This window comes from Heterodontus francisci, chromosome 5, assembly GCF_036365525.1.
Source record: "Heterodontus francisci isolate sHetFra1 chromosome 5, sHetFra1.hap1, whole genome shotgun sequence".
Lineage (NCBI taxonomy): Eukaryota > Metazoa > Chordata > Chondrichthyes > Heterodontiformes > Heterodontidae > Heterodontus > Heterodontus francisci.
This window is the reverse complement of record NC_090375.1, coordinates 115,616,824-115,630,319: the sequence shown is the minus strand read 5'-3', so window position 1 is coordinate 115,630,319 and position 13,496 is coordinate 115,616,824. Positions and strand designations below refer to the sequence as shown.

At 46.2% G+C, this 13,496-nt stretch overlaps 1 protein-coding gene across 9 annotated transcripts in view; it reads right to left on the bottom strand.

Moving 5' to 3' along the window:
• The window catches only part of LOC137370017 (centrosome and spindle pole-associated protein 1), a 302,437-nt gene extending 291,817 nt beyond the window's left edge, over window positions 1-10,620 (bottom strand). For 6 of the 9 annotated variants that reach the window (XM_068031956.1, XM_068031947.1, XM_068031952.1 and 3 more), the window contains exons 1-2: window positions 10,455-10,620; window positions 2,081-2,121 (exon numbers count right to left, since the gene is read on the bottom strand). The gene's annotated coding sequence lies outside the window, so the exon portion shown is untranslated. Of the gene's footprint in view, window positions 1-2,080; window positions 2,122-2,260; window positions 2,408-9,852; window positions 9,872-10,454 lie in introns of those variants that run through there. The other 3 variants (XM_068031948.1, XM_068031949.1, XM_068031950.1) reach the window with 3 other exon arrangements.
• Window positions 10,621-13,496: the final 2,876 nt, after the last annotated feature.

Here is a 13,496-nt window from a genome sequence, read left to right as displayed (position 1 = left end):
CTTTAAAAAAGGTCTATAAAAAGGAAAAGTAGCTAAAGTAGATGTTGGCCCCTTAGAAGCAAAGTCAGGAGAAATCATGGAGAATGAGGAAATGGCAAAGACATTGAACAAATATTGTGTGTCTGTCTTCACAGTAGAAGGCACAAATTACATATCAGAAATAGAGAAGTTAAAAAGAGTGAGAAAATTAAGGTAGTTAATATCAGCAGAGAAAAAGCATTGGAGAAGCTTGAAGGACTAAAAGCCTACAAATCCCTGGGACCAGATGGCTGACACCCTAGGGATCTAAAAAAGATAGCTGCAGAGATAGTGGATGAGCTGGTTATGATTTTCCAAAATTCCCTAGACTCCGGAATGGTCCCAGCAGATTGGAAGTTCGTAAATGTAACACTGCTATTCAAGAAAGGAGGGAAAGAGAAACCAGGGAATTATAGGCCAGTTGGCCTGACATCAGTCAGGAAAGTGCTGGAATCTAATATTAAGGAAGTCTTACTAATGCACTTAGAAAATCATAGTATGATCAGACAAAGTCAACATGGTTTTACAAAAGGGAAATAGCGTTTGACAAATTTATTGTAGTTTTTAGAGGATGTAACTTGTAGGGTAGATAAAGGGGAGCCAGTAGATGTAGTATACTTGGATTTCCAAAAGACATTCCATAAGGTGCCACACAAAAGGTAATATGCAAGGGCTCGTCGAGTTGGGGGTAATATATTAGCATCGATGAGAATTGGTTAACGGACAGCAAGCAAAGAGTCGGGATAAATGGGGCATTTTCAAGTTGGCAGGCTCGGACTAGTGGAGTGCCGCTAGGATCAGTGCTGGGGCCTCAGCTATTTACAATCTATATTAATGACTTAGGCAGAGAGTAATGGATCTAAGTTTGTTAACAGTACAAATCTAGGTGGGAACGTAAGCTGCGAGATGCAAAGAGGCTGCAAAGAGATATAGACAGGTAAAGTGATTAAGCATCAAGGTGGCAGATGGAGTATAATGCGGGAAAATGTGAGGTTATTCATTTTGGTCATAAAAATAGAAAAGCGGAATACTTTTTTTTAATAAAAAGGCATGAAACTTGTAAATGATGTTCAGAGGGACTTAGGTGTACTCATACAAGGAACACTGTTAGTGTGCAAGTACAGCAAGCAATTCAGAAGGCAAATTGCATGTTGGCCTTTATTCCAAGAGGATTGGAGTACAAGAATAAAGAAATCTTGCTACAATTGTACAGAGCTTTGGTGAGACCATTCCTGGCATACAATTTGCAGTTTTGGTTTCCATATTTAAGCAAGGATATACTTGCCTTGGAGGCAGTACAGCAAAGGTTCACTAGATTGGTCCCTGGGACAAGAGGGTTGTCCTATAATGAGAGGCTGAGTAAATTGGGTCTATATTCTCTGGCGTTTGGAAGAATGAGGGGTGATCTCATTGAAATATACAAGATTCTGAAGGGACTACTGGGCAGACACAGAAGTTGTCTCCCCTGCCTGGGAATCAAGAACCCGGAAGTACAGTCTCAGGATAAGAGGACGATCATTTAGGACTGAGATGAGGAGAAATTTCTTCACTCAAAGGGTTGTGCATCTTTGGAATGCTCTACCGGCGAATATACTTACTGATGAGACACAAATTTTTGGTCTCAGGGAATCAAGGGATATGGGGAGCGAGCAGGAAAGTGGCATTGAAGCCAAAGGTCAGCGATGATCATATTGAATGGCGGAGCAGGCCCAATGGGCTATATAGTCTACTCCTGCTCCTATTTCTTATGTTCTTAAGACAACAGATATTAGACTAACTGGTCTCTAATTCCCTGGATTCTCTCTCTCTCCTTTTCTAAATTGGGGAGGGGACGGGGAGGTGGGGCTGGGGCAGGAGAGAGGGAGCAGGGGGAGGGGCAAGGGATAAATAAGAGATAGAGATTATACACACAGAGTTGAGTAAAAATGTATTGAAAATCTGAAGCGTGCAGCTAATATCAAGTGTGACAGTGAAGTTCAAACTGTTAGAACGAAAAAAAATTGGACTGTTTAATCACACACTCAGGGCATCCCAAGGTGCTTCACAACAAATTTTGAAATACCTCCACTGCAGATAGCATGCCAGTTTTTCTTCAGTAATGTCCTGCAAATAAAAAAATCAGATAAATAACAAGTCATTCAGATTTTGATGGCTTTGGCTGAGATAGACATGTTCACCAGGACAGCAGAAATAATGAATAGGGCCACTGAACATGCAGCGGAGCTGGCAGATAGAGACTTACTTTAATGTTGTATCCAAAACACAGCACTTCAATTTTCCCTCAGCATTGCACTGAAGCAGGATCTTAAATAAAAAGCAATCAAAGCAACGGAGGATTTTGAGAGGGGGAGAAGAAGTGAGACACCTTGGAGTGCATGTCCACAGGTCCCTAAAGAACAAAGAACAAAGAAAATTACAGCACAGGAACAGGCCCTTCGGCCCTCCAAGCCTGCGCCGATCCAGATCCTCTATCTAAACCTGTCGCCTATTTTCTAAGGGTCTGTATCTCTTTGCTTCCTGCCCATTCATGTATCTGTCTAGATACATCTTAAAAGACGCTATCGTGCCCGCGTCTACCACCTCCGCTGGCAACGCATTCCAGGCACCCACCACCCTCTGCGTAAAGAACTTTCCACGCATATCCCCCCTAAACTTTTCCCCTCTCACTTTGAACTCGTGACCCCGAGTAATTGAATCCCCCACTCTGGGAAAAAGCTTCTTGCTATCCACCCTGTCTATACCTCTCATGATTTTGTACACCTCAATCAGGTCCCCCCTCAACCTCCATCTTTCTAATGAAAATAATCCTAATCTACTCAACCTCTCTTCATAGCTAGCGCCCTCCATACCAGGCAACATCCTGCTGAACCTCCTCTGCACCCTCTCCAAGGCATCTACATCCTTTTGGTAATGTGGCGACCAGAACTGCACGCAGTATTCCAAATGTGGCCGAACCCAAGTCTTATACAACTGTAACATGACCTGCCAACTCTTGTACTCAATACCCGGTCCGATGAAGGAAAGCATGCCGTATGCCTTCTTGACCACTCTATTGACCTGCGTTGCCACCTTCAGGGAACAATGGACCTGAACACCAAAATCTCTCTGTACATAAATTTTCCCCAGGACTTTTCCATTTATTGTATACTTCACTCTTGAATTGGATCTTCCAAAATGCATCACCTCGCATTTGCCCGGATCGAACTCCATCTGCCATTTCTCTGCCCAACTCTCCAATCTATCTATATTCTGCTGTATTCTCTGACAGTCCCCTTCACTATCTGCTACTCCACCAATCTTAGTGTCGTCTGCAAACTTGCTAATCAGACCACCTATACTTTCCTCCAAATCATTTATGTATATCAAACAACAGTGGTCCCAGCACGGATCCCTGTGGAACACCACTGGCCACACGTCTCCATTTTGAGAAACTCCCTTCCACTGCTACTCTGTCTCCTGTTGCCCAGCCAGTTCTTTATCCATCTAGCTAGTACACCCTGGACCCCATGCGACTTCACTTTCTCCATCAGCCTACCATGGGGAACCATATCAAACGCCTTACTGAAGTCCATGTATATGACGTCGACAGCCCTTCCCTCATCAATCAACTTTGTCACTTCCTCAAAGAATTCTATTAAGTTGGTAAGACATGACCTTCCCTGCACAAAACCATGTTGCCTATCACTGATAAGCCCATTTTCTTCCAAATGGGAATAGATCCTATCCCTCAGTATCTTCTCCAGCAGCTTCCCTACCACTGACGTCAGGCTCACCGGTCTATAATTACCTGGATTATCCCTGCTACCCTTCTTAAACAAGGGGACAACATTAGCAATGCTCCAGTCCTCCGGGACCTCACCCGTGTTTAAGGATGCTGCAAAGATATCTGTTAAGGCCCCAGCTATTTCCTCTCTCGCTTCCCTCAGTAACCTGGGATAGATCCCATCCGGACCTGGGGACTTGTCCAGCTTAATGCCTTTTAGAATACCCAACACTTCCTCCCTCTTTATGCCGACTTGACCTAGAGTAATCAAACATCTATCCCTAACCTCAACATCCGTCATGTCCCTCTCCTCGGTGAATACCAATGCAAAGTACTCATTTAGAATCTCACCCATTTTCTCTGACTCCACGCATAATTTTCCTCCTTTGTCCTTGAGTGGGCCAATCCTTTCTCTAGTTACCCTCTTGCTCCTTATGTATGAATAAAAGGCTTTGGGATTTTCCTTAACCCTGTTTGCTAAAGATATTTCATGACCCCTTTTAGCCCTCTTAGTTCCTCGTTTCAGATTGGTCCTACATTCCCGATATTCTTCCAAAGCTTCGTCTTTCTTCAGCTGCCTAGACCTTATGTATGCTTCCTTTTTCCTCTTAGCTTGTCTCACAATTTCACCTATCATCCATGGTACCCTAATCTTGCCATTTCTATCCCTCATTTTCACAGGAACATGTCTCTCCTACACGCTAATCAACCTCTCTTTAAAAGCCTCCCACATATCAAATGTGGATTTATCTTCAAACAGCTGCTCCCATTCTACATTCCCCAGCTCCTGCCGAATTTTGGTATAGTTGGCCTTCCCCCAATTTAGCACTCTTCCTTTAGGACCACTCTCGTCTTTGTCCATGAGTATTCTAAAACTTACGGAATTGTGATCACTATTCCCAAAGTAGTCCCCTACTGAAACTTCAACCACCTGGCCGGGCTCATTCCCCAACACCAGGTCCAGTATGGCCCCTTCCCGAGTTGGACTATTTACATACTGCTCGAGAAAACCCTCCAGGATGCCCCTTACAAATTCTGCTCCATCTAGATCTCTAACACTAAGTGAATCCCAGTCAATGTTGGGAAAATTAAAATCTTCTATCACCACCACCCTGTTGCTCCTACATCTTTCCATAATCTGTTTAGATATTTGTACCTCTATCTCACGCTCGCTGTTGGGAGGCCTGTAGTACAGCCCCAACATTGTTACCGCACCCTTCCTATTTCTGAGTTCTGCCCATATTGCCTTACTGCTCGAGTCCCCCATAGTGCCCTCCTTCAGCACAGCTGTGATATCCTCTTTGACCAGTAATGCAACTCCTCCACCCCTTTTACCTCCCTCTCTATCCCGCCTGAAGCATCGATATCCTGGGATATTTAGTTGCCAATCGTGCCCTTCCCTCAACCAAGTCTCAGTAATAGCAATATCATACTCCCAGGTACTAATCCAAGCCCTAAGTTCATCTGCCTTACCAACTACACTTCTTGCATTAAAACAAATGCACCTCAGACCACCAGTCCCTTTGCGTTCATCATCTGCTCCCTGCCTACTCTTCCCCTTAGTCACTCTGACTTCATTATCTAGTTCCTTCCAGGCTTTAGTTACTACCTCCTTACTGTCCACTGACCTCCTCATTTGGTTCCCATCCCCATGCCACATTAGTTTAAACCCTCCCCAACAGCGTTAGCAAAAGCACCCCCAAGGACATTGGTTCCAGTCCGGCCCAGGTGTAGACCGTCCAAATTTGTAATAGTCCCACCTCCCCCCAGAACAGGTCCCAATGTCCCAAAAATCTGAACCCCTCCCTCCTGCACCATCTCTCAAGCCACGCATTCATCCTGACTATTCTTTCATTTCTACTCTGACTATCACGTGGCACTGGTAGCAATCCTGAGATTACTACCTCTGAGGTCCTACTTTTTAACTTGGCTCCTAACTCCCTAAATTCTGCTTGTAGGACCTCATCCCGTTTTTTACCTATATCATTGGTGCCTATGTGCACAACGACAACTGGCTGTTCACCCTCCCCCTTCAGAATGTTCTGCAGCCGATCTGAGACATCCCTGACCTGTGCACCTGGGAGGCAACATACCATTCGGGAGTCTCGTTTTCGACCACAGAACCGCCTATCTACTCCCCTTACAATCGAATCCCCTATGACTATAGCCCTTCCACTCTTTTTCCCGCCCTTCTGAACAGCAGAGCCAGCCACAGTGCTATGAACCTGGCTACTGCTGCCTTCCCCTGGTGAGCCATCTCCCTCAACACTATACAAAACGGTATACCTGTTTTGGAGGGAGATGACCGCAGGGGACACCTGCACTGCCTTCCTGCTCTTTCTCTGCCTTTTGGTCACCCATTCCCTTTCTCCCTCAGCAATCCTCATCTGCGGTGTGATCAATTCGCTAAACGTGCTATCCACGACCTCCTCAGCATCGCGGATGCTCCAAAGGTGGCAGGACAGGTAGATAAAGCGGTGAGGAAGGCATATGGAATGCTTTCCTTTATTGGCCGAGGTATAGAATACAAAAGCAGGGATGTGATGCTGGAACTGTATAAAATGCTGGTTAGGCCACAGCTGGAGAATTGTGTACAGTTCTGGTCACCACATTACAGCAAGGACATAATTGCTCTGGAGAGAGCACAGAGGAGATTTACAAGAATGTTGCCAGGGCTTGAAGGTTGCAGCTATGAGGAAAGATTGGATCGGCAAGGGTTGTTTTCCTTAGAACAGAGGAGGCTGAGGGGTGACTTAATTGAGGTGTACAGATTTATGAGGGGCCTAGATAGAGTAGACAGGAAGGACCGGTTTCCCCTAGCGGAGAGGTCAATTACCAGGGGGCACAGATTTAATGTGATTGGTAGAAGGATTAGAGGGGACATGTGGAAAAACTTTTTCACCCAGAGGGTAGTGGGTGCCTGGAATTCATTGCCCAGATGGGTGGTGGAGGCAGAAACCCTCAACTCTTTTAAAAGGTACCTGGACCCGCACCTGAAGTGCTGTAACCTGCAAGATGCTGGAAAGCGGGATTAGATTAGGTGGATAATTTTTTTGGCTGGTGCAGACACGATGGACTGACTGGCCACTTTCTGTGCTGTAACTTTCCAATGGTTCTAAATCATGTGCTCAAATCCTGGAATGAGGCTTGAAAACACAACCTTCTGGCTCAAAGTTAAGATTACTACAACTAACATAACTGCGAGTAACTTCAGGGGATGAATTAAGCACATTACACAACATTAGAAATATTGGATTAGGTGTAATTTAACCTGTAGAATATTGGGACTGACAACAACTAAACCAAAAATCTAACAGCAAGCTCACATTATAGGGTCAGGCTCCCTGCCATATCGCAGCCTTGAAAACAGGAGATGTGAATGACATTGGGCCTTAAGTTGTGGCAGGGCACCTAATGGTATAAGCTGTTAGACTTGCATATTTATGTTTTTACATTTTTTGTGCAAGTTGCTGAAAGTGCAAGCCGATAATGTCACAGCGGAGGAAGCAAGGAATATGGGATTTAAGTGAACAGGACAAGCAACTGAGTATTTCTTTAATCAATCAGATTGAAGGAATATGAAATTAGCAGCTCAAGGACAGAGAAGGAAGTGTAAATTATATTGGATGAATTCAATGCCAAGTCAGGTAAAGCCACAGGGAAAGAAAGATTGGATTGAAAGAGAAAAAAAAAGGAAAAGTAAAAGAAAATTAAATTTTACATTTTTAAAATCTCGCACAATTAAAACTTGAAAGAATGAGACTCCACACTTCATTTTCAGTAGCAGCGAGGTTGTTTGGCAGCAATTAACACTCATCTCAAAAACAGAAAAATAACTTGTATCTAAATAGCATATTTAACATAGTAAAATGTCCCAAGGTGCTTCGCAGCAGCAAAGAAAATGCGACACTGAGCCACGAGATATTAAAGCTTAGTAAAAAAATTAGGTTTTAAGGTGCATCTTAAAGGAGGAGAGAGGAGGTGAGGCAGAGAGACTGAGGGAGGAAAATCCAGAGTTTAGGGTCTTAGCAGAAGGTACTGCCACCAATGGTGAAGCAATTAAAATCGGTGATGTTCAACAGACCACAATTAGAGGACAGCAGGTATCTCAGAGGATTGCGGGGCTGGAAGATCACAGAGGTAGGGAGGGTGTGGTCACAGAGGGATTTGAAAAAAATGGATGAGAATTTTAAAGTCAAACCATCGTTTAACCATGAGCCAATGTAGGTCAGCCAGTACAGGGGTGATGAGTGGATGGGACTCAGTGCAAGTAGTACACAGGCAGCACAGTTTTGGATGATCTCAGGTTTTCTGTGGGTAAAATGTGGGAGGCCACCCAGGAATGCATTGGAATACTCAAGTCTAAAGGTAACAAAAGCACAGATGAGGGTTTCAGCAGCAGATAAGCTGAAGCAGGGGTGCAGTTGGGTGACATCCGAGGTGGAAATATGTGATCTTTGTGACGGCGCAGATGTGGTCAGAAGCTCATCTCGGCGTCAAATATGACATCAAGCTTGCGAACAGTCTGGTTCAGCTTCAAGACAGTTGCCAGGAAGAGGGATGGAATCAGTGGCTAGAGAGCGGACATTGTGTCAAGGATCAAAGTTCCCTGTAATTTATTTTGCATACGCAACCAATTTCTTTATAGGTGCGTCCCTTTAAATTTTTTTGCATAGCCACGCACACACAATAACTTAAAGCAGCCAACTTGTGTGCGGTCAGCATGGGGACTTGCGGGTAGCTGCGTAGCCTGGGGGAACACTGGCAGGGGCTGAAGACAATGGCTTCAGTCTTCCCAACATTTAATTGGAGAAAATTTCTGCTCATCCAGTACTGGATGTTGGACAAGCAGTCTAACAACTTAGACACAGTAGAGGAGTCAAGACGTCATGATGATGTAGAGCTGGGTGTCGTCAACATACATGTGGAAATTTGCAGTGATTTCGGATGATATTATCGCATAGATAAAAAACAGGAGGGAGCTAAAGATAGATCCTTGGGGAACACCGGAGGCAAAAATGCAGGAGTGAGAAGAAAAGCCACTGCTCCAACAGTGTAGCTCTCCCCCAGTACTGGGAGAGCATAGATTATGTGCTTGTTTCTCCAGTGGGGCTTAAACCTAATGCAGAGACAAGCGTACTAACATGGAGGCAAGGCTGATACTTGTACCCAAAACAATAACTGTCCTTCTCAATTTACAGTACAATCTAGCCTGTGTATTTACAGCATTTACAGTTGTTACAATATATCCGATTACTAGAAGTTAAAACAAGTCAAAAGGCTGGAAACATGCAAGACTTGACTAGAACAATTTTGTACATTTTCCATTTCCTTCTTCTCATCAATCACTTCACATTATATCCATCATCAAGACTGTTGCCTCCACGTACCTCATCCCCATTGACATCAAAACCTTTATCCATGCCTTTCTGACCTCTAGAAACAATTTTTCCAGCATCCTCCTCGCTAACTTCCCATCCTCCTAAAATTCCAACTTGTCCAAAACTCAGCCACCTGTCCTACAGAGTCCAGCTTGCGCATCAATTCTTGACCACACTGGCTCTCTGGCATCTAGAACTCTCTCCCCCAATAGGCTGTGGACGCTGGGTGGATTGGAGCTTTCCAAACTAATTATTGTTTAGTTAAGGGCATCAAGGACAATGGAGGTACAGCAGGTAAATGGAGTTGAGGTACCTATCAGCCATGATTGAAATGAATAGCAGAATTGGCTCAAGGAGTTGAATGTCCCACTCCTGTTCCAATGTTGCTATGACCCCCAATCTTTCCATGGTCTTGCCACACCTCATTTCTGCAACCACCTTCAGCAATATCACTTCTCTTCATTCTCCAACTATGGCCTTGTATGTATCCTATCCTCATTTCACCACACCACTGGCGGCAGAACCTACCTTAATCCCATGGCAGCCCCTTCTTCAACTCGTCGACTACTCTCTCTCCTTTAAAATCATCTTCCACGCAAACTTTCAGTCACCTCTATCACTTACTCCATGGCACAATCCACTTGCAAAGCACTTAAAAACATTTTCTACATTAAAGCACTATAAAAATACCTTTATGTAAAACCTCAAAATAAAAACAGGTAATTTTCCATCAAGAAAGAGAAATGGAAAATAACCTGGCTCCACAGAATGGCGCACTCGTTGTCAGGCAACTTTGGTACACAAATTTGGTATTGAAACCAATCCTCAGACAACCTGCGATCAGTCTCGGAGCAGGATGTTACCGCAAAATGCACTCAACGCAAAAGGAAATTATTTTTTAAGCGGCCATTCAGTGACGGCTACAAAGCCTAAACGTGCAGCTCGACAGTTGTCAAGGCGATGAAACACGCACAGGGACTGGACTCGACGTTCCGGGGCTGAAACAGTGTAATTGGCAACGCGCACCACTGTTCCACAACATCGGCAGTGGCAGGGCACAGAGATATACAGTAAACTCCACAGTAAACGACCACAGCTGCCGGATAACACGGGGTCATCAACTAAAAAACACGGAGAGAAATGGGGCGGGCGCTAGATAAACGGTAAAAATCGTGAAAGCACAGAACAAGGAACGAACAACTCAATGGACTCGGGTCCTGCTCATTCTGGCAAAGGCCCTGAGCAGAATATCCGCTGGTAAAGCAGAGCTAAGTTTGCCGCCGGCTGCTTACACTCTGGGTCGCCCCTCACACTCTGCACTGAAGATTTAAACCAGTCTGCACGAGAGCCACACGCTTCTCCCACCAACCGTCCGCTGATTCCTCCGGCCCTAACTCCTCAGGCCCATCATGCATCACGGCCGCACAGAGCCAATAAACCTTGTTTTTCCAGTCTCAGACTGTGGCTTTAGCAAATGGGAGAGCCAAGAGTCATTGTGGAGACACCCGTCATCGTGTCTGCATGTCAGCCCCTACTGGGCTGGAGGCTTCAAGCTGAATAAGTTTACGATTAAACAGCTCAATCTCTCTTTTTTGTTTTTCCTCAGTCACATCTCATTCATTTTTATACCTCGTCCCGTGTTCCTTATTTTTTATTTTCCACAGTCATTTTATGTTTATTTTCGAGTTTCGTGGTTTATTCTCTAGTTTAGTTTAGTTTTAGTTTTTCCAATTGATCACTTCTTAATTGATTTATTTCCCCATGATCTTTTACAAGTGACACCACTCAATGTTGTTCCAGCTCTAATCCGGACCATAATCTCGGATAGCACTTAAGTGCGGTATTTAAGGGGTGCTGGAAATGCTCAGCAGTTCTGGCGGCATCTACAGAGTTAAGGGGCTGAATTTTTCAAGCAGGTAAGAAGGTAATATCCTGGCACGACAAAATCAAAGGCAGAGCTCGCAAGTGTGTTGGCACTAATCAAACAGAGGCGGCTTTGGTGGATCGGACACATCTGCAGGATAAAAGACAGTCGCATACCCAAGGACCTTCTGTATCGTGAAGTAGCCACGGCCAGACGATCAGTGGGGTGCCCAAAGTCGAGGCCTGCTTTAGGTCGGGAAAAAGAACCTGACCCAAACCCGACTGAACTACAGCAGACCAGAGCTCGACCCGGCCCAAGTCCCTCCGATTTTGCCCCGAGCCCGACCCGACCCGGCCCAAACCCGCCACTACTCGACCCAACCCAAGCCCGACTATCTGTTTACTTACCTTCCTGACACTGGACCTGCTGGAAGCTGCAGCACATGCATGATGACATCATAGTGACGCTAGTCGCTCTGTGCAGACTCCGTTTCATCTCAGACTCCCAACTCAGGTAAGTTTTTTTAAATTCCAGCAGAGCACTTACCGTGTGTGTCCGCCCGGCACAGCCCGACCCGACCTGACTCAAACTGGACTCGGCCCGACCCGACCCGACCCGACCCGAGCCCGAAAGCTGGCCCCGGAAGATGGGCCCGACCCGAACCGAACCCGACACATGTCGTCGGGTTCGGGTCGGGTAGCAGGCCTCTAGCCCAAAGCTCCACTTCAAGGATGCTTGCAAGCGTGACATGATAGCCCTAAATGTCAACTATCACACTTGGGAGTCACTAGCTGGCGAAAGAGGGAAATGGCGACACATCCTGTGGACTGGTGGGCACTGCCATGATGACCAGTTGCTACTGCAGCTTGGCAACAGGCGCCAACATCAAAAACAACAACTTGCAACGTCACTTGGTAGCTTCAGGTGCAGCACTTGTGCAGAACCTGCCTCTCAAGGATTGGCCTTCACAACCAGCAGCAAAGGTGCACCAAGAGAAGACACCCCACCTAAATGGATTGTTTGCTCTGTGTCCATCATCTTTCGTAGATGGAAGGATGCCAACCCAGAAGTCCCATTGTCAGGACCGAAAGCAGAACCCGACCCTGACCGGGACCCCGGGGGTGGCATTTGACTGCCATTTGCCAATTAAGAGGCCACCAGGCCTGCTGTCCATTCGGGAACAGTGGCCCATCTCCCAGAGCTGATGGCCCAATCAGAGGACCGCCAGCTCAGCAGCACCACTGGTAGAAGTGGTCAATACTGAGGCTTCATGATGAAGGAGAGGGCACCTCCATGGCAAGGTGCCTATGAAGCCAAGATAAGTTTTATTTTTAAGCATACCAGGGCCAGGCTGGCAGGCCCGGTTATTGTGCGGGAGGGGGATAACCTTGCATCAGTAGCGCCATAGCCGTGGGGGTGACTATTGCCAACGGGGACAGGGGGACGGCCCTTCCATGGACCATCGAGCAGTCATAAAGTCGGGACCACACCACCCTGGGAAGCCACTGGGAGGCCGCCAGGGTTTAACTGACTGTCTCCCCACGCTGCAGCGGTCCCTCCCTATGTCGGTAAAATGCCAGTGGGAGCGGGATGTAGTGGGTGGCCACGCCGCTGAGGTGCCCCCAGCTGGTCATATGTCGTGGTGGTTGGGAAGACGTCGCGGTCCCCTCCTGATGCCTTCTGCTGCCATTTACCAGCCCTCCCACCTCCCAGCCTGTCTCCAAAGGGCTGGTAAATTCCAGCTCAAGGTTTCAGGTTGATGACCTTTCATCAGAACTGGGAAAAGGTAGAGATGTAATAGGTTTTAAACAAGTGAAAGGTGAAGGTCTGTGATGGAGTGGAAGGCAGGAGAGATTGCCACATGCATGCTCATGACCTCTCTTCAGTAGCAGCAACTCAGTAGCTGCAGTAGCGGCACAGTGGCGCAGATGTTAGCATTGCAGCTCCAGCGACCCGGGTTGGGTTCTGGGCACTGCCTGTGTGGAGTTTGCAAGTTCTCCTGGGTTTCTCCTGGTGCTCCAGTTTCCTCCCACATGCCAAAGACTTGCAGTTTCATAGGTAAATTGGCCATTGTAAAAAAAAAATTGCCCCTAGTGTAGGTAGGTGGTAGGAGAATTGAGGGAAGGTGGGGATGTGAGAGGGAAAATGGGATTAATGTAGGATTAGTGTAAATGAGTGGTTGATGGTCAGCGCGGACTCGGTGGGCCGAAGGGCCTGTTTCGGTGCTGTATCTCTCTATGACTCTAACTAAAAGCTGTCCTGGTCTGCAGTTTCATTTCATCATTTGCCTCACCCACTATTCTAACAAAAAACTTTTTTTCATCCTTTCAAGTGCAAAGGATCACAACTTCAACAACTCATGATACCAACCTCCTTCAGATCCTTCTTCCCCTTCACTTTCCTCTGACCCCATCCCTTCTTCCAATCTCACCCCTTTCCATATATTCATGATACCCTCCAACTTTCCCTT